Here is a 22,247-nt window from a genome sequence, read left to right on the forward strand (position 1 = left end):
CCTGTGTCTTTTGGTTGGAACATTTAATCCTTTCACATTTAAGGTAATTATCGATATGTATGTTCCTATGACCATTTTCTTAATTGTTTTGGGGTTTTTTTTGTAGGTCCTTTTCTTCTCTTGTGTTTCCCACTTGGAGAAGTTCCTTTAGCATTTGTTGTATAGCTGTTTTGGTGGTGCTGAATTCTCTTAGCTTTTGCTTGTTTGTAAAGCTTTTGATTTCTCCATCGAATCTGAATGAGATCCTTGCCGGGTAGAGTAATCTTGTTTGTAGGTTCTTCCCTTTCATTACTTTAAGTGTATCATGCCATTCCCTTCTGGTTTGTATAGTTTCTGCTGAGAAATCAGCTGTTAACCTTATGGGAGTTCCCTTGTATGTTATTTGTCGTTTTTCCCTTGCTGCTTTCAACAATTTTTCTTTGTCTTTAATTTTTGCCAATTTGATTACTATGTGTCTTGATGTATTTGTCCTTGGGTTTATTCTGTATGGGACTCTCTGTGTTTCCTGGACTTGGGCGGCTCTTTCCTTTCCCATGTTAGGGAAGTTTTCGACTATAATCTCTTCAAATATTTTCTCGGGCTCTTTCTCTCTCTCTTCTCCTTCTGGGACCCCTCTAATGTGAATGTTGTTGCATTTAATGTTGTCCCAGAGGTCTCTTAGGCTGTCTTCATCACTTTTCATTCTTTTTTCTTTATTCTGTTCTGCAGCAGTGAATTCCACCATTCTGTCTTCCAGGTCACTTATCTGTTCTTCTGCCTCAGTTATTCCGCTATTGATTCCTTCTAGTGTATTTTTCATTTCAGTTATTGTATTTTCATCTCTGTTTGTTTGTTCTTTAATTCTTCTAGGTCTTTGTTAAACATTTCTTACATCTTCTCTATCTTTGCCTCCGTTCTTTTTCTGAGGTCCTGGATCATCTTCACTATCATTATTCTGAATTCTTTTTCTGGAAGGTTTCCTATCTCCACTTCATTTAATTGTTTTTCTGGGGTTTTATCTTGTTCCTTTATCTGATACATAGCTCTCTGCCTTTTCATGTTGTCTATCTTTCTGTGAATGTGGTTTTTGTTCCACAGGCTGCAGATTTGTAGTTCTTCTTGTTTCTGCTTTCTGCTCTCTGGCGGATCTTTTTTTTTTTTTTTTTAATTGGGTTATGTTGCTTTACAATTTTGTGTTAGTTTCTGCTGCACAGCAAAGTGAATCAGCTATATGTATACATACATCTGCTCTTTTTTGTATTTCCTTCCCATTTAGGTCACCATAGAGCACTGAGTTGAGTTTCCTGTGATATACAGCAGGTTCTGGTTAGTTATCTATTTTATACACAGTAGTGTGTATATGTCAATCCCAGTCTCCCAGTTCATCCCACCCCCTCTTTTCTGCCTTGATGTCTATACGTTTATTCTCTACATCTGTGTCTCTGTTTCTGCTTTGCAAATAGAATGCTTTGCATCCATACCATTGTTCTAGATTCTACATGTATGCATTAATACACGATATTTGTTTTTCTATTTCTGACTTACTTCACTCAGTATGACAGTCTCTAGATCCACCCATGTCTCTACAAATGACCCAATTTCATCCCTTTTAATGACTAAGTAATATTCCATTGTGTATATGTACTACATCTTTATCCATGCATCTGTCAATGGACATTTAGGTTGCTTCCATGTCCTTGCTATTATCATCATATGTATATATCTTATTTTTTATTCATTAGTTAATTGATATTTGGATTGTTTTCATTTTTATTAGCATTAATAATGCTGCTATAAATATTTATGTTCAAGTTATTAAGTAAAAGTATGTTTCTATCAATTTGAGGTATACATCTAGAAATGGAATTGCTTGGTCTTATGTTTAACATTTTGAAGAATGACTAAAATGTTTTCCAAAGCAACTATACCATCTTACAGTCACATCAGCAAAGTATAAGGGTTCCATTTTCTCTATTTCCTGCCAATATTCATTGTATTTTTCTTTTTTATTCCTCCTAGTTCATGTGAAGTGGTATCTCATTGTTGTTTTGGTTTGCATTTCCCTAATGACTAATGATTTTGAGCATCATTTCATGTGCTTACTGGCCATTCATATATCTTCCTTGAATAAATGTCTAATGTCCTTTGCTAAATTTTAAATTGGGTTATATTTCTTTTTCTTGTTGAGTTGTATGTGTGTATGTTAAGTTTAACTGACAACATTATGACATGAAACAGACATTATAAATGATTTTACAATTTTTTCAGAAAGTATTAATTAAATTTGTGTCAGCATGCTCTCAAATATAGTAAAGACACAGGTAAATTAGAAAGGAAAATTGCAGCATTTTAAATAAAGCAGTCAAATGACTAAGATATACAGTCTTTGGAAGTATTTGTATTTTTAATGTTAAATTTCTTATTAAATATGTTTTTATGAATATGGCAATGTTAAATAGAAAGTTGGTGTCTCATATAATCCTATAATCAATAATTTATAAAATCAATATCTTGATTAATTTCAGGATAAAAACAGTTATTCTATTTCTAGGTTGCATAGGAGCAAAGATAACTGATTTATTTATTTATTCACTCATTAATATATGTTCCACCTAATATATGCTAGATACCAAGAAGTATCTGTGGATACAACATTGAACAAAACAGACAAAAATCCTTGTGTGGGAGACAGACAATAAATAAAATAAATAAGGGATGGAACAATCCATGTGGATATCTAGGGTAGAGGGAATGCAAATACCAGGGTACCAATATGGTGACAGTCCTGTTTGAAGCATAGTAAAAAAGGGCACTCTGCCTAAAGTGGAGTGAATGAGAAAGAAAGTCATTAGGTGAGATCTGAGAGGTGAAAGGGTGCTCAGTTATATTGAAGTTTGTGGATAAGGTTTTTTATTCCATATGAGAGGTAAAGTCCTTGAAGGGTTTTGAGAGGACTCATAATATGGTAATATTTATCTTTTAAAGTGTTATTCTGCATATCGTTTTGAAAGTAGACAATGCTAAGGAATCAAGTTTAAAGTAAAAACTGAAAATAATGCCATTATCATGACTTGAATTATAAATGGAATAGCTATAGTAGAAGGATACAGTAAAGTCATTTATGAAAAATAAATAGTGCAGCCCCAAAACTAAAAGAATAATTATAAATAGTATTAATTTTCTCAGATGAAATTGAAAAATCAGTTACATTATATTATTTTGTAAATTATTATTTAAAATAACTTAGATATAAGCAGGCTTACTGAATTAGGATATCTGGGGTAGGCTTTGGATCTAAGCACATGTTTTTAGAAAATGCTCCACAGGTGTTTCTGATATACGATACTTATTCAGAACTGTATCCACAAATTTATAACAAGAATTAGTTATTCAACAACAAAAAATTCCATGTAATAGCACTTTCATGACAGCAACATTTTAGAAAATCACACAAAACATTTTGATAACAATCTTTGCAAAATTCTTTGCTGAATTCAAGTTGTTATGAATCTGTATCCCCCAGTCCACTGGCCTAATTTATGCCACAATGAAAATGGAAAGACAATTACTTTAGTATGATTTGCACCATGTGATTTCATGTTGGAGCCTAGTGATCAACAATATAATTGTGAAATGTTCACAAACCATCTGCTACATAATCTGTTTCAGAATTTTGCCAAAGACACATGTCAAGCGTTTTGGCTAACTGATATATAGTTTTAGAATCCCCTTATTTCCCATTTTGGAAAATTGCAATAATGTTTGTCCTCATTCTTTTGGCACGTCCTCTCTTTGCTGTGGTTTCTCTCATTGACTATTGTTCTGAAAGTACACGTGCAAGAGTCTTCTGTACTTCTGATTTGTAGGCACAAATTCTCTTGTAAATATTACACTATTTTCACGTATTTCCCTCCCACTCCTGCATCAATATTTTTGATTAGGTTTTAAATATACTCTACCATTGCTTACAATTTGATTACAATTTTTCTGGAATGTGATGAAAGAAATTAGAGAGAAGCAGGAGCATGCCCTTTGTCAGCAATTTATACTTCATTATTTGTTTACTCAGTGATGTCTATTTGCTTACTCTAAAATTTTTTCCATTTTTAAATTTATTTTTGCCTTATTAACACCAGCCATTTGCTTCCATGACTAGTTTAGAAATGTCCAATTAATATTTTAATCTTTCTAATTTTTCTCAAGTTATTTAAATTATGATCTCATAGAATTTGAATGCTGATGGTGGATTTTCAGATAACAACCCTCACAGGAGTACAATCATCAACGAAAACAACAATTTTTTTATTGATGGTTGTTAGATTCCAGGTATATATTTAGCATTATCTCCTCTAATATTTAGGAGATTGGAACTACTTCAATATGTTATGTAAACGTCCCAGAGACGTGCAGTTATAAGATATAGAGATGATTTCTCATTTCTTGTTTTTCTTTTTTGTTGGGTTTGTTTGGTTTTTTTAATTGATAATTTTTTAGCGCAGTTTTAGGTTCAGAGGAAAATTGAGAAGAAAGTACAGAGAATTCCCATAAGCTCCTCTCCTCTTTCCCCAGTCTCCCCTATTATTAACATCTTGCATTTGTGTAGTACATTTATTACAATCAATGAACCAATATTGAATCAATATCATTAAATAAGTTCATAGTTTGCATTAAGGTTTACTTTTCATGGTGAAAATTTTATGGTTTTTGAAAAATGTATAGTGACATATATCCACCATTACAGTATCATATAGAATAGTTTCACTGCCCTAAAAAATACCCTGTGCTCCACCTACCTATCCATCCTTCTCTCCTCTTGGGCCTCTGGCCACCATTTATCTTTTTACTATCTCCATAGTTTTGCTTTTTTCAGAATGTCATATAATGGGAATCACACAGTACGTAGCATTTTCAAATTGCCTTGTTTCACTTAGCAATGGGCATTTAAGTTTCCTCCATGTACTTTCATGGCTTGATAGCTCATTTCTTTTTAGTGCTGAATAATATACCAATGTATAAAGGTACCACAGTTTGTTTATCCATTCATCCATTGAAGGACATCTTGGTTGCTTCCAAGTTTTGACAGTTATGAGTAAAGCTGCTATAAACATTCATAATGTGCAGGTTTTTGTGTAGATGTGAGTTTTCTACTCTTTCGGGTAAATAACAAGGAGCTTATTTGTTGGATTGTATGGTAAGAGTATGTTAACTTTGTAAGAAACTGCCAGACTGTCTTCCAAAGTGTCTGTATCATTTTTCATTCCCATCAGGAATGAATGAGAGTTCCAGTGGTTCCATATCCTTGTCACTATTTGGTGTTTTCTGTGTTTGAGATTTTGGCCATTCTAAAAGATGTGTAGTGGTATCTCATTGTTGTTTTGATTTTGAATCCTCTAATTACGTACGATGTTGAGCAGATTTTCATATGTTAATTTGCCATTTGTATATCTTCCTTGATGAGGTGTCTGTTCATATCTTTTGCCCATATTCTAATTGATTTGTATGTTTTCTTGTTATTGAGTTCTAAAGGTTCTTTTTATTGGCTATTCTGGGTACTAGGTACTCTTTTACACACCTTACATATACTATCTCAGTTACTTGGAGTCTTAGTATTTTTTATTAACATTTACCAATTTGAATTTAGACTTGTATTAATAAGTAGAATATCTTTACTCTTAGCAAATTTTCCCGTCAATTATCGAAGATAATTTTTGTCACCTTTGCATGTGTGATTTCTCTCACGTTTAAGACTATTATAAAATCCTCTTTATATTAAAATCACTGGGAAGTCATGTCAAATGAAAATTTCAAATTAAGAAATACTTTCAAAGAAATATACTTGTCTAGTCATTTAAATTAGTACAACAAGTTATTACCAAGTGGCAAACATTGTCAAATAAACAAGTATTTTTGAACATCTTATAAATGCGGGACACTAGATTTTTTTAAGTACAACTTTCTTTCAGAGAACTGAGGCTGTAGGGCATGAAGGAAAACAACTACCGTATAGGTATCATAGGTGTTTTTTCTTTTAAAAGTGGTTTCATGTTGGAAATTCTGGGAAGCATTTTTTCCTTCAGATTAAATCACCTCCATTTATTTTATTTTATTATTTTCCCACATTAACCTCAAACATACCTTTCTGCCTAAAGCCAACCAGAAATTTAATAAATTCTGCACTCATGGAGTATGAAAGAAATTTTCTCCAATATAGTATTTTCTGTGGAAGAAAATAGCCTATGAGAAAAGCAGCTGGTAACTCTAAAGACAGAGAAAAAAAATCTATAAATATATGTGTTTATTTATTTATTTTGAATCCTGGTTTCATTTCTTGACTATTTGTTGAAAACATAATCCAAGGCTTATATAATAAAGTCAGTAGAAATGATACTGAGTAATTACCTAAACTTAGTTGTAAATTATACTTCTCATAACAGTTTTTATTTTCCTTGAAGCAACTTTCTTACACATAGCAAATAATATTTGCTAAAGTCAATAAGGAACAATTTTGTTTTATTAAATTGATTCATATAAATATTTTAGCTATGATTAAGTGTGTTAATTAAATGGTAAAGTAAAAAATGTACCAAAACTTTTGCCTAAATAAAATTGCTCTTTTTCCTCACCTTCTCCAGTTCTCATTAAAGGCAACATAAGATTAACATAAAGAAATTGGAGTATATTTGTCAAAATAGAGAGATAATGTTAGCTTTCTTAGTACAATATGAATATTCATTGGTAGACAGAGCTCTGATTTCCATCTTCCTTTTTTGCTTTAAGTGTCATTTCCATGCTGATAACCCTTAAATGTATTTCCTGACTTGGGACATATACTCTAAACTTCAGACTTTTACATTCCACTGCTATGAAATTTCTTGTTGGACGTCTCACTGGTATTTTAAACTGAAATTGCTTCTCTGTTTCCACTTGCCTACAGTCTCTTTCTACCCAGTTTCATTTCTGCTTTCCACTTCCTCATCACACTCTGAAATCAATCCATCAAGTTTTTTTTCCTATGCTCACAATATATCTTGAGTCTTTCCAATTATCAACCTCCAATTTTGCTTCCTAATAATTCATCACCAGAGAGTTCCCAGGTGACATTTTTTTTTATACTGAATATTGTGTCATCATGCCACTTAAAACCTTCTAATCAGCATCCTTGGCAACTGGAATTTACCATGGTTTATGGATTCTTCTAGGATCTGGCCCTGTAATCTTAATCGTCTACCAGTTGTCTTCTTGGTCAATGAATTATGTCCTAGTTCTTTTAAAATGCCATTCATTCCAAGCTCATTCTAGCATCAAGTCTTTTTATGTGCCTCAATCATCAAAAGCAGTTGTATCCAGCCATATGCTTGGATAATATATACCGGGTACCTTGTGGATTGAGAAGACAGGATTTGCAAATGAGAACAAACTAAAAACAAGTGTTATAAAATTATACAAATGTTATAATATTCACCTAGTTTTACTTATAATGGACTATATTTGTTCCTTTGTGTACTATTCTTAGAAATCTAAAAAGTTGCTTTACATTTCTTAAACTTATGAAACTATATTTTGCCAAATCATTTGTAATAGTCACCTATTTTAATTATAAATTTTAGATTAAGATGTAATTTTGCTTATATCTCTTTTAACTCTTTTAGATTCTGAAAATAGTATGTACTTTCATTTTAAAGCCATGATTATTAGCAGCAGTAGTAATAGTATTCTTCTATTATTAGTTTAAGAGACACTATTTATTTACTTACTGCATTATTTCTGATAACCATACTTTTGATGGGCATTTCTAACTATGCATTATGTAGAATCAATGCCACTTAGTGAATTAGTCTTCTTTTTCTCCTGCTTTTTGAATGTATATCCGTCTAATAACAATAAGTGGAGAAAATGATGATTAAATGCTTATCTGAGACATCTGAAATCATCATTATCTCTAACGTAATCTTTGAATAGGTAAATTTAACGCATTTAGATCATGATCATTATGTTATTATCATCCTTAATGTATTCTGAATATCGACTACAGGACAAGACTCTTCATGGCTGCCTGCTTTAAGGCGCTTTCCCATCATGCTTAAATGTAACCCTATGGAGTGATTATGTGTGAATAATTCAGAAAATTGCACCATGCCTGGGATTTCAAAGCCACACATTGAAATCCAATATGAGCTTCATAGTGTTGGAGTCAGTGTACTAGACCTACTTAGGGATACCCCTGAAAAACATAGCTACAGCGAGGAGTTCACATTTCTTGCTTATACTTTCAGTGCCAGGCAAATAGAAAACAATCCTAGAAACTTAAATATCATACATGGATGATGTCCCCAAGATATTCAGCAGAAACAAAATTAAATTCAGAATAACATACAAGCATATAGAAATGTAAATATATCACTGGCACCAAATTAACAAGCATATACTTAGAAAACTGTGTATATATAATATACATATGTGCTTATATATGTGTAAACGTGTGTGTGTGTATATAGATACATATATGTATAATACGTATGTGTCCACATGAATATGCATATATTGCATATTCATATGGACACATGCATACTAAATTATTTTTGTTGATTGATGTGTCATGGATATAATGTGCCATAATAGAATGAAATATCAATGTCTAAGGAATTGGTTGTTTGAAGATATTTATTAATTATTATCTTATGTGACATATTTGTATCCTTTCCCTTCTCTAGTAGTATTTCTTTTAAAAAAATTTCCCCAAGTTTGAAAAACTTTATTTGTGAAAGGAGCTCAGGATTGTGTTCCTTAATACTGTAACTGTGAGGAATGATTCACTTCATCGTACAGTTGGGCTGAATATGCATAAATGCTGATCAAGGGACAAGTTCACAAAAGTTCCAACTAGAAAAGTGTTTCAGTCAGAATTTGGTGTGCTTGAAATTGTTACATTGTATTGGGAGAGGCAATCCAACATGGACCCTTCTTTGTAAATGAAGGGATAATTTGACCTAATCTTTCTTATCTGACAGGCGAGAAACTACAACCCATGAGCTTACCCAGGTCCCTCTCTGATTATGGAGGAGTATTCTGGCCTCCACACTTGATGCTTTTGCCCTAAAATAACAGAGTTAAATGCAGGTGTACCTCGGAGATATCACGGGTTTGGCTCTAGACCACCTCAATAAAGTGAATACCATAATAGAGTAAGTCAAACAAATTTTTGGTTTCCCAATGCATATAAAAGTTATCTTTGCACTATACTGTAGTCTAGTAAGTGTGCAATAGCATTATGTCTAAAAAAACAATGTACAAACCCTAATTTAAAAATACTTTATTGCTAAAAATTGCTAATGATCATCTGAGCTTTCAGTGAGTCATAACCGTTTGGCTGATGGAGGGTCTTGCCTCTATGTTGATGGCTGCTGACTGATCAGGGTTGTGGTTCCTAAAGGTTGGGATGGCTGTGATAATTTCTTAAAATAAGACTACAGTGAAGTTTGCCACATTGATTGACTCTTCCTTTCATGAAAAATTTCTCTGCAGCATGCAATGCTATTTGATAGCATTTTACCCACAGTAGAACCTCTTTCAAAACTGGAGTCAGTCCTCTCAAACCCTGCCTCTGCTTTATCAACAAAATGGTGTAATATTCTAAATCCTTTGTTGTCACTTCAACAATCTTCATGGCATCTACACCAGGAGTAGATTCCATCTCAAGAATCTTCTTTCTTTGCTCATCTGTTCAAGTTTTATCATCAGCTTACAGCAATTCAGTCATATCTTCAGGCTCCACTTCTAATTCTAGTTCTCTTGCTATTTCCAGTACACCTGCAGTTGCTTCCTCTGCTGAAGTTTTGAACCCCTCAAAATCATCCATGAGGGTTGGAATCAACTAACTCTTGTTAATGTTAACAATTTGTCCTCTTCCCATTAATCATGAATGTTCTTAATGGCATCTAGAATGGTGAATTATTTCCAGACGTTTTTCAATTTACTTTGCTCAGATCCATCAGGGGAATCCCTATCTATAGTAGCTATAGCATTATGAAATGTATTTCTTAAAAAAAAAAAAGACTTTATTTTATTCATAACTAGATTAAACTCAATCTGAAATTTGTCTTAATATGTATCAACATTAATTAATTTGGGTAGCATCAGGCAATCTGGAAGATGTATTACATTAAATACATTAAATTTAATTATTACATTAAAAAAATATGATACCCATAAACGCCAATTCCAGTTATAACATCTTCTTACACAAATATTAAAAATTATTGTTGGGGCTTGGGAAATCTATTTTAAAAAGCTTAATTTAAGCATAAAGTTTAAAAAAGGTATATGGTAGTTACAGAGTAATATCTATAAGCAACAACAATAACAATGACAACAAAAATCTATATGATTTTTAGCCTTAGACTTGGGGGTCTCAGTAATGATTCTGAAGGACAAAATGATTAAAAAGTAGTAGAGGGTTTAAATTTAGTGACAAGCCTCAATGGAATAATCATTCAGAGGAGCAAGATTTGCAACTGGACCAATTGTAAAATATCTTATGGAGTGACTAAAACCCTTCCAATTAGTACTTAGCAACATTCTGAATTACAGTAAGAATCAAAAGACTTCATAAGCATTGAGAAGTTGGATGTACATTAACTTACGTGAACCTTGTATTTCAGAGATAAAGGGAATATGTCTATAGTTGCTGCTCCATAAATAGCCATTTTCTTCCTCTAATTCTTGAGAAAACTATGATTCTGTCAGAGGAAATAATGCATATTCTACTTACTTTGATATCATGGATAAGTAAGTAAAGAAAATACTGCAAACAGTCATAAACTGACACTGAAATAAACAAATGTGACACTGACTAAATAATGACTGAGAAAATGTTTCTCTTCTGTTGTTTTAGATAAAAGCAGATTTTCCAGGAAAAAGCATGTAAAAAACAGTTACACTCTAATTTTTAATGTAACTCCAGCTGCCAGAGAATAGATACATACTAATTCCCAATTAATGTATGAGTTAACTGCTAAAGAATGCAAGCATATTTTCAGCTTTATAAAAGTAATGAATATGCTCATCAATAAAATGAAAAGTGTTAGTCTACCATTACAATTATAGATATGGAAAAAGCATTAAAAAATCTTTTAAAATGTGTTAAAATTGTTTATTATTATATCATTATAATATATTATTATTATGAAATAATAAATCATTTTTATGTCATCATGTTGTGTCACAACTGTAGAATTAGGAAATCAACACTACTGGGAACTTAGTGAAAGGTGAAAACTAATATTTACAGTATGATTATCTTATATTCATGCATCTTATAAATTTATAAAACCCTAGGATTATTAATGTATAATATTCACATTTCACCTCACAAAATTGAGGCTCACAAAGAAGTTCAGTAACTTGTCACCTAAACATGAGTACTTTTGTTTGAGTAAAGCCACATGTGCCTGATTCTCAGGATATTTTCCCCTTTTCCTCTGGAAATATTCACACTGGTTAGTTGATCTGGTTGTTCCATACAGAGTATGTACTTTAATGTATTTTCTCCAGATCAACTGCTTAGAAAACATTTAGACAATTTATTACTAGTGTTGAATTTAGGTGGGAATATTATGAATACCACATAAACTATGCTAACATTTCCTTTATTCTTACATAAAGTCAGAAATATGTGAACAAATCAAGAGTGATAATAGCATAACAGAAAAGATTGTCAGAAATAAGTCACATTCACAGAGTTATTAAAAGACTGGATGACAACACCATAAATCCAGGAAGAGTGAAATATCTTCATATTCTCTCAATAACAGGATTCATTGCCTGATTTGGATCTCAGGACCATATAGAATTATTACTGAGTCCAAGATTCTACTGTTCACCACAGAACAGGCCAATAAACTGAGAGACGAGTTGTTGGGAAAAGGAATAGTGACTTTATTCAGAAAGCCAGCAGACTGAGAAGATAGTGGACTAGTGTCCCAAAGAACTATATTTCCTGGGTTTGGATGCTAGTTTATTTTACAGAATAAAGAGGGGGAGGTGTGGAGACACAGTAAAAAAGGCAATAAATTGTTGCAAATATTCCAGCCAGACTCTGGAGGGGATGTGTTAATTTCTTCTTTCCTGTAGCCACTTACAAGTGGGCCTAGTCAGTTGTTTCCTGTGAGCTAAACAAAGCTTAACACTCAGGCATGGGAGGAAAGGTTCCCAGATACAAGCCATTACGTATACCTTAAGCTATAGGCAACATCCCTTTAGTGATGAATTTATAACAAAAGCAATAGAATACGAAGTTTAATGTAAAAGAAACAAATCCAGTTTGGAGTCAGAATTGTTCTTCCTTGTTACAGAGTCTTAGTCTGTTTAAAGTGGTCGTCTGGTGCCAAGTGACTCCAGGTATCTTCAAGCAATTAGAAAATATTTCTTTATATTTTCTTTCCATTTCAATACTGGAATACACACAAACACACACACACACACACACACACAGAGGAAATATTGATAGAGCATATCTCACATCCTCCTAGTTGTCTGAGAAAAATCAGTTAGCACTAAATCATGCTTAAAGAATTGGAAGAACTCCAAAATAAAAACATTCACAAAAATCAGAATGATAAACATGCACATGCTAGTAAAGGAAGTTGTAAATTAGTTAACTTTCAGCTAGATTAATTGTTAGTGGTGTCACTTTTACTCATTAAATAAAACGGAGGAAACTTTTTTTCAAATAATTTGCCTAAACTTGGAAAAAATAATTTCTAGGGATAATCACTCAGATAAGAGCTTCTGAATTTATTGCAAACTTTAGCAATGAATATGTGTTTGTTTTTCATAAGTCTTGTATTTTCTGGAAAGTTGGATTCCCCCCAAGAATAATTTGTATCAACAATTATAATCAAGATTATCTCAATTTAACTATTAAGTGATATGGATCTGTAAGGGGAGCTCATTTTATGATTTTTCAAATAGTAAACATAATTTAAATTCATCTTGCACCAGATTCAAAGTAAATCATGACTCCTAAGCATGACTCCTAAGCATGTCAAGAAATTTGTAAAAACGAACATAAACAAGAAATTAGAAGAACAAAGTCAGCAACCATTAGTCTTGATTTAGTGATTTGGGAGGCTAAACAGTACACTACTAAACAACCAAGGGATCACTGAAGAAATCAAAGACGAAATAAAAAAATACATAGACACAAATGACAATGAAAACATGACAACCGAAAACCTGTGGGATACAGCAAAAGCAGTTCTAAGAGGAAAGTTTATAGCAATAAATTCCTACCTCAAGAAAGAAGAAAAATCTCAAGTAAACAACCTAACCTTACCCTAAAGCAATTAGAGAAAGAAAAACAAAACAAAACAAAACAGAACAAAAAACAAACAAAAAACCAAAGTTAGCAGAAGGAAAGAAATCATAAAGATCAGACCAAAAATAAATGAAAAAGAAATGAAGGAAACAATAGCAAAGATCAATAAAACTAAAAGCTGGTTCTTTGAGAAGATAAACAAAATTGATAAACCATTAGCCATACTCATCAGGAAAAGAAGAAGACTCAAATCAACAAAATTAGAAATGAAAAAGGAGAAGTAACAACTGAAACCACAGAAATACAAAAGATCATGAGAGACTACTACAAGCAACTATATGCCAATAAAATGGGCAACCTGGAAGAAATGGATAAATTCTTAGAAAAGTACAACTTTCCAAGACTGAACCAGGAAGAAATAGAAAACATGAACAGACCAAACACAAGCACTGAAATTGAAACTGTGATTAAAAATCTTCCAACAACAGGGCTTCCCTGGTGGCTCAGAGGTTGAGTGCCCACCTGCCAAAGCAGGGGACACGGGTTCGAGCCCTGGTTCGCGAGGATCCCACATGCCATGGAACAGCTGGACCTGTGCGCTACAACAACTGAGCCTGCGCTCTGGATCCTGTGAGTCACAGCTGCTAGGCCTGCGTGCCACAACTACTGAAGTCCGTGAGCCTGGAGACCATGCTCCACAGCAGGAGAGGTCACCTCAATGAGAAGCCCACCCACCACAATGAGGAGAAGACCCCACTCGCTGCAACTAGAGAAAGCCTGTGCACGTTAACAAAGACCCAACACAGCCAAAAATAAAATAATAAATTTATGTAAAAAAAAATAGCTTCCAACAAACAAAAGCCCAGGGCCAGAAGGCTTCACAGGTGAAATCTATCAAACATTTAGAGAAGAGCTAACACCTATCCTTCTCAAACTCTTCCAAAATATAGCAGAGGGAGGAACACTCCCAAACTCATTCTATGAAGCCACCATCACCCTGATACAACAACCAGACAAAGATGTCAGAAAAAAAGAAAACTACAGGCAAATATCACTCATGAACATACATGCAAAAATCCTCAACAAAATACTAGCAAACAGAATCCAACAGCACATTAAAAGGATCATACAACATGATCAAGTGGGGTTTATCCCAGGAATGCAAGGATTCTTCAATATATGCAAATCAATCAACGTGATACACCATATTAACAAACTGAAGGATAAGAACCATATGATCATCTCAATAGACACAGAAAATCTTTCGACAAAATTCAAAACCCATTTATGATAAAAACTCTCCAGAAAGTAGGCATAGAGGGAACCTTCCTCAACATAATAAAGGCCATATATGAGAAACCCACAGCCAATATCATTCTCAGTGGAGAAAAACTGAAAGCATTTTCTCTAAGATCAGGAACAAGACAAGCGTACCTACTGTCACCACTATTGTTCAACATAGTTTTGGAAGTTTTAGCCATGGCAATCAGAGAAGAAAGAGAAATAAAAGGAATCCAAATTGGAAAAGAAGTAAAACCTTCACTGTTTGCAGATGACATAGAAAATCCTAAAGATGCCACCAGAAAACTACTAGAACTAATCAATGAATTTGGTAAAGTAGCAGGATACAAAATTAATGCACAGAAATCTCTTGCATTCCTGTACACTAATGATGAAAAATCTGAAAGAGAAATTAAGGAAACACTCCCATTTACCATTGCAACAAAAAGAATAAAATACCTAGGAATAAACCTATCTAAGGAGGCAAAAGAACTGTATGCAGAAAACTATAAGACACAGATGAAAGAAACTAAAGACAATAAAACAGATGGAGAGATATACCATGTTCTTGGATAGGAAGAATCAACATTGTGAAAATGACTATACTATCCAAAGCAATCTACAGATTCAATGCAACCCCTATCAAATTACCAATGGCATTTTTCACAGAACTAGAACAAAAAATTTTACAATTTCTATGGAAACACAAAAGACCCCAAATAGCCAAAGCAATCTTGAGAAAGAAAAACAGAGCTGGAGGAATCAGGCCCCCTGACTTCAGACTATACTACAAAGCTACAGTAATCAAGACAATATGGTACTGGGACAAAAACAGAAATATAGATCAATGGAACAGGATAGAAAGCCCCGAGATTAACCCACACACATATGATCACCTTATCTTTCACAAAGGAGGAAAAAAATATGCAATTGAGAAAAGACAGCCTCTTCAATAAGTTGTGCTGGGAAAACTGGACAGCTACATGTAAAAGAATGAAATTAAAACTCTCCCTAACACCATACACAAAAATAAACTCAAAATGGATTAAAGACCTAAATGTAAGGCCAGACACTATGAAACTCTTAGAGGAAAATATAGGCAGAACACAGTATGACATAAATCACAGCAAGATTCTTTTTGACCCACCTCCTAGAGAAATGGAAATTAAAACAAAAATAAGCAAATGGGACATCATGAAACTTAAAAACTTTTGCACAGCAAAGGAAACCATAAAGAAGACAAAAAGACAACCCTCAGAATCGGAGAAAATATTTTACAAATGAAGCAACTGACAAAGGATTAATCTCCAAAATATTCAAGCAGCTCATGCAGCTCAATATCAAAAAACAAACAAACACCCAATCCAAAGATGGGCAGAAGACCTAAATAGACATTTCTCCAAAGAAGACATAGAGATTGCTAACAAACACATGAAAAGGTGTTCAACATCACTAATCATTAGAGAAATGCAAATCAATACCACAATGATGTATCACTTCACACCAGTCAGAATGGCCATCATCAAAATATCTAGAAACAACAAATGCTGGAGAGGGTGTGGAGAAAGGGAACCCTCCTGCACTGTTGGTGGGAATGTAAATTGATATAGCCACTATGGAGAACAGTATGGAGGTTCCTTAAAAAACTAAAAATGAACTACCATATGACCCAGCAATCCCACTACTGGGCATATACCCTGGGAAAACCATAATTCAAAAAGACATATGTACTGCAATGTTCATTGCAGCACTATTTACAACAGCCAGGACATGGAAGCAACCTAAATGTCCAACCGCAAATGAATGGATAAGGAAGATGTGGCACATACCTACAATGGAATATTACTCATCCATAGAAAGAAACTAAATTGAGTTATTTGTAGTGAGGTGGATGGAACTAGAGACTGTCATACAGAGTGAAGTAAGTCAGAAAGAGAAAAACAAATACTGTATGCTAACGCACATATATGGAATCTAAAAAAATGGTACTGATGAACCTGGGCAGGAATAAAGACGCAGACGTACAGAACGAACTTGAGGACCCAGCTGGAGAAGGAGAAGCCTGGGTGAAATGAGAGAGTAGCATTGACATATATACCCTACAAAATGTAAAATGGATGGCTAGTGAGAAGCTGCTGCATAGCACAGGGACATCATCTCAGTGCTTTGTGACGACTGGGAGGGGTGTGATAGGGAGGGTGGGAGAGATGCTCAAGAGGGAGGGGATACGAGGATATATGTATACATATAGCTGATTCACTTTGTTGTACAGCAGAAACTAACACAACATTGTAAAACAATTATACTCCAATAAAGATATAATATTAAAAGAAAGTCATAATTCAGCAATTAGGAAAAAAAAAACAGATGGAGAAATTTTAATGGAATAAGGTACAATTTAGAATTTATAAAGTCAATTATAAAATCTGATACAAATTAAAGCAATTATTTTAATCCAAAGATGATATAATGTCCACATCTCTCAGGTTTTCTAGGATATCACCCTTCCTGGCACCCCTCATCCCTTGTCTGGCTCCTGATAAATCATACCTTGTGTAAGATGATAAACAAGAAAATCTATCTGCCTGCACCACTTCTTTGGGGAAGTTAGACCCATGAATTTCCCTTTGCAATTTTTGAAAATTGATATTTTTTTTTGGAATTGGGAATTCTAATCCTATTAAAATCTCTAATGCCTGTACATTGTTGATATGATATAAAACACATTTAGCAATTATCCTTAAAGAGCAAAGAGACTTACCGTGTAAATTTCATGAACTATATTTTTCTATGTACAAATTTTAATGCATATTTTCTGATTACAATAGGGTGGCTTTTTGTTTGTTTGTTTTACTTTTCATTGTTTGTGTTATCATCTCATCACATCTTATTGGATCCAAGTTCTCTATCAATGTATTATTACTAGATCATCCTCACTCTGTTGCCCTAGCTCCCAAGGAAGTTTTGAGCTCAGATCTCCCAAGCAGATTTAATAACCTCGTGCAAGCCTTCCTTGAAAGTTTTTCATAAATCTTGCTTGTGGCAGTTATTTCCTCTAGCATTTACCATCCCCTTCCCCCAACACACACCATCACCTTTCTCTAATTTATGTTTCTTTTTTGAATTTACTTTGTTTTGTTTTGTTTGCCCACTGATTTTCAATCCCCTGTTCTATTCTATACCCTCGAGCCTCAATATACTTTATTTCCCTGCTGTCTATTCCTCCATGAATTGAAAGTAGTCCAGTATGACAGTGTGTGTAAAAATACACATACACACTAACACAAGATATATAAACCTGCAAGTTGTATATATGTCTATATATATATACACATATATTTGCCTACATTTTGTACACACATACATACACAGTTATAAATGGAGATCCACAAAGGACTTTCATATGTCCCAAGTGGCAGAAGTAGTCTAAAGAGCAATATGACACCCCAAGTTGCTATGAAGAAGTAGTTTATTTTCTAGAGTAGTCCCAATATTGATTTAGAAATTGCTTCTGAATTATCTCAGATAAGAGCCTACTAATTGAGAAGAGCTATTCACAGTGATGGATATAGTAAAAACAAGCTAACAATTCTCATAAAGCCTCAGAATAGCTAAATTTTGGCCTTGAATCAAAATAAAAATGAATTAAAATGGCACAAAGATGGACTTGAGCTGTAAAAACACAAAAATATGCTAATATATATTTGCTAAATTAAATTTAATCTTCACCTGAACTGAATTAAATTTTAAAAAAACTAAAAATTTTTCAAAGTATATAGAAATTTGGCTTCTATTTAGTAGATAAATTATATAAATGATTTTAATTGCTTATTATCTGTTATTATCGCTGATTAAAATATTACATTTTGACAAAACCATGTACATTTTTATTAACCACCTCTGCTTTTATACCTTTTAATAACCTACCACTTTTTATTCTGGCAACAACAAACAATGCCACACTCACTTGCATTACTGGGGCATTTGAGGAATCTCATAAAATTTTTTGAAATCTCAAAAGTTTGATAAGAACATTACACACTTTCAAAAATTGTTTGTAAAACCTTGATCTGAAATATAATCAAAATATGATTATTTCAGTGTTTACTAAGACACTTACTGAGCCAAGTCAATGAACAAATAAAGAGGTAGGGTTTAGAAGCCTCATTAATCCCCCCATATTAAAATGAGTAGCTAGTTATTTGGTTATATTAACAATTTTTTGAGACTGAATTGCAGTTGAAAGATTGAGATTATGCTGACTTTTTAGAAATATAAAGCAATGTTCATAGTTTTTATATGTTTCAGTCTTCTTTTATAAATTTAATTAATTAATTTATTTATTTATTTTTGGCGTGTTGGGTCTTCGTTGCTGCGTGCGCGCTTTCTCTAGTTGCGGCGAGCGGGGGCTGCTCTTCATTGCAGTGCATGGGCTTCTCATTGCAGTGGCTTCTCTTTTTGCGGAGTGCAGGCTCTAGCCACACAGGCTTCAGTAGTTGTGGCACGTGGGCTCAGTAGTTGTGGCGCATGAGCTCTAGAGCGCAGGCTCAGTAGTTGTGATCCACAGGCTTAGTTGCTCCGCAGCATGTGGGATCTTCCCAGACCAGGGATCGAACCCGTGTCCCCTGCATTGGCAGGCGGATTCTTAACCACTGTGTCACCAGGGAAGTCTGATATATGTTTCAGTCTTAAAGTGGATATAAACAGAGGGAGAATACTGGAAAATTAAACAAAGAACCAAACAGATATTTCTTATAATGTTTATACAATACCACATAAGGGTTAAGGGCCTAGACTGGGGAGACCATTGCTTGTAGTCAATTCTGTCTTGCCTTCCTACAAGCTATAACTACAAAAACTCTCTGAGTTCATTTTCTTCATTTGTAAAATGAAAATGATAACGGTGATCCCTATAAAATATTAGGTGAGGATATATAAATCATTTATACTAATGAGTTAATCCATATAAAGTACTTGGAACAGGCCTTAAACCATAGTAGATGTTCCTAAGCTATGAGTTTTAGAATTGACACAATAACATACTTCAATTCTATCATCATGAAGATGAAGCTCAAAAGTCCAAAGAGTCGAAGATTTGACAAATATCAAAATACTGGTTTAAAAATAGACTTTGCTTTATGATTTCAACTCTAGCATACTTTGCACTCTACTATAAAACATATGATATGTATCCTTTTGGACAAGTTATACAAACACCCCCAAACACACAACCCTATATACTTATATGTCCAGTATATGTAAAATGTAAAAATGAATAATATACATACAAAGATAAATATGTGTTAAATATATTAAAATATTGATATATTAAATATAAAATATGAACTACATATAAATATAAATATTGGTTTATATATAAACGTATACATATATATAGTACATAATATATGAGTGGCTTATCCAAAGAATGACATGAAGGGATGACTTTCAGAAAACCATAATTTTATTTTTAAATTATCTCTTTAATTTTTGGAAAAAATATTTAAACTCTCCAGATTCAAGCATCATCTGAAATATGAGAGAATTAAAGTTGGTGAAATGTATGGTCACTTTCAATTTTGTCAAAACTAATGAATTTCTGAAAGTAGTATATATATATAAATGATATATATGTGTGTATTTATATGCATATGTTTATATACACACATATAGACAAACATATGTGTATGTTATGAATACATAACATTCTTATGAAATTCATAAGAATTTAATATTTAAAAAGACACACTATTGTATTGAAGAGTTTAGCATCTCTCCCTCAATAAATGCTATAGCAAGCAGACAAAATCAGTGAAGATACAGAGTACCCAGACAACTCTATTGACCAACATGACCTGATTGATATTAATAAAACTCTGCACTCAAACAGTTAGAGTATTAATCAATATAAAAAAAATGTAGACTATATGCTAGGCCATAAGATACATCACAGTATATTTCAAAATATTGAACAATAAAATGGAATAAATTATAGGATAAGAGAACTATTATATATCTCTTTCAAAAATTTACCATACAGTCATATAGATTGCATTTGTGTGTATAAAGTTGAGTGGGAAATTAAAGCAATAAATCAAAATATCATAAAATATTCATTGAAATACTGAACTATTCAATTTGAGTAGACAAATGGTTTTATTTTTTCCTTAGATAACTTTTTGTTTTATTTAGTTTCTATAAACCTAAACATACTGAAAATTTTGAAGAACAATAAACATACATTTAAATCATTTTAATCTAAGGAAAGTATTTAAATATTTTTAAAATAAACATGATTTTATTAAATTTACCGCTAAAATTAATAGCTTTGGAGAATATTTTTATTTTCAACTTAATGCTTAAAAATATATTTTATGATACCTGTTGGAACATATTTACCTTAGCTATAAATTATTACAATAATATTTAAACTGTATAGTAACTCTACTGCCTGTAGCTATGCTTCCAGCCCAGGGTAACTATTTTCTGGAACTGTCTTTCTTCCTAACAGTTAGTGTTAAGGAAATCATAGACTAAATATCCAGAAATTCTTAAAATTTGGAGGAAGATGGCCTTGTCACACTGGAGAATATTTTTTTTAATATGATGACAAATATTTCTGTAAAATATGTTAATTTAGTGATATTTCAGAAATGATAAATTTTCAGGAAAAATTATTTTTCCACTGGAGAATTTTTCAAAATATTATTAATTTTATTAGATTTATTTATTCTTTTCCTTATGTCCAACAATTTTATAGCAGATAGTATTTAAATTAAAAGATAATCTTATCTAAAATTCTAGTGAAGATATACAATTGCATACTAATTAAATTGATTTTGTTTAATTATTTCTGTATATTCATTGTGGCACTCTAGTGTTTCATACACTAAAACACAACTGTGATTTAATGTCTGTTTGCTGAGAACATGTTGATAATTTTATACATTTTAGTTGTTTCCTTTTGCTGCACTATTATATTCAGCAGGAATTGATTAGAAAAGATCACCTTGAATGTTACCAAGGTGATTGCAATGCCAATCCTTCGTTATTTCACAATATGAAGATCAATTTCTTTAGAGAAAAGGAAGATTTTTCAATTACATCATGAGACTGTATCAGAAGTGACTTTTTGTCACACAACATTCTTTCAAGAATTTGTGTTGTGTGTGTGTTTATTTTTATTTCTTTATTTTTACTTATGTATATCCTCAGGCAATTCCAAATTCTTTAGTTTTAGAAGGTATCTTTAGGGACAGCATCTGGCCAGGATAGTTTTTGATAAAGAAAATATCCACCACTTAGCAAATATGGAAGAACACATGAAGGTCCGGATGGCAGCCTCAGATTTTAGGCAAGTGACTTAAACAGTGTCCTCATCTTTGTAATAAGCCTGTGGGTCTTAAGGTGTCTAATTTGAAGCAGTCATTATTCATCTGAATTCGCATGTTTTGGTGAAGGCAGAATGAAAAAAAGAAGCAAGTGATACATTCTTATGATTTTTAATTCAGGTTTTAATTGATACATGTAACTTCGTATTTCAGTCTAAATGATTTTAATATTCTGTACATTACAGTAATTAAAATTAATGCGTGTATTTAACTGGGAAAAGCTATTTAGAATATAAGTGAAAAAGTTTGGGATATTCTTTTTTGCTAAAATTCCACTATCG

At 32.8% G+C, this 22,247-nt stretch overlaps 1 long non-coding RNA gene across 1 annotated transcript in view; it reads left to right on the top strand.

Annotated features, from left to right (window-relative positions):
• LOC309660165 overlaps positions 1 to 22,247 on the top strand; it is a 35,873-nt gene that overhangs the window by 2,884 nt on the left and 10,742 nt on the right. Inside the window, exon 2 of the long non-coding RNA XR_014263226.1 lies at positions 1 to 22,247. This exon is cut by the window's right edge and continues 10,742 nt beyond it. This is a non-coding gene — a long non-coding RNA (uncharacterized lncRNA).

The sequence above is a fragment of the Balaenoptera physalus genome (genome assembly GCF_965194825.1).
Source record: "Balaenoptera physalus genome assembly, chromosome: 4".
Taxonomy (NCBI): Eukaryota; Metazoa; Chordata; class Mammalia; order Artiodactyla; family Balaenopteridae; genus Balaenoptera; species Balaenoptera physalus.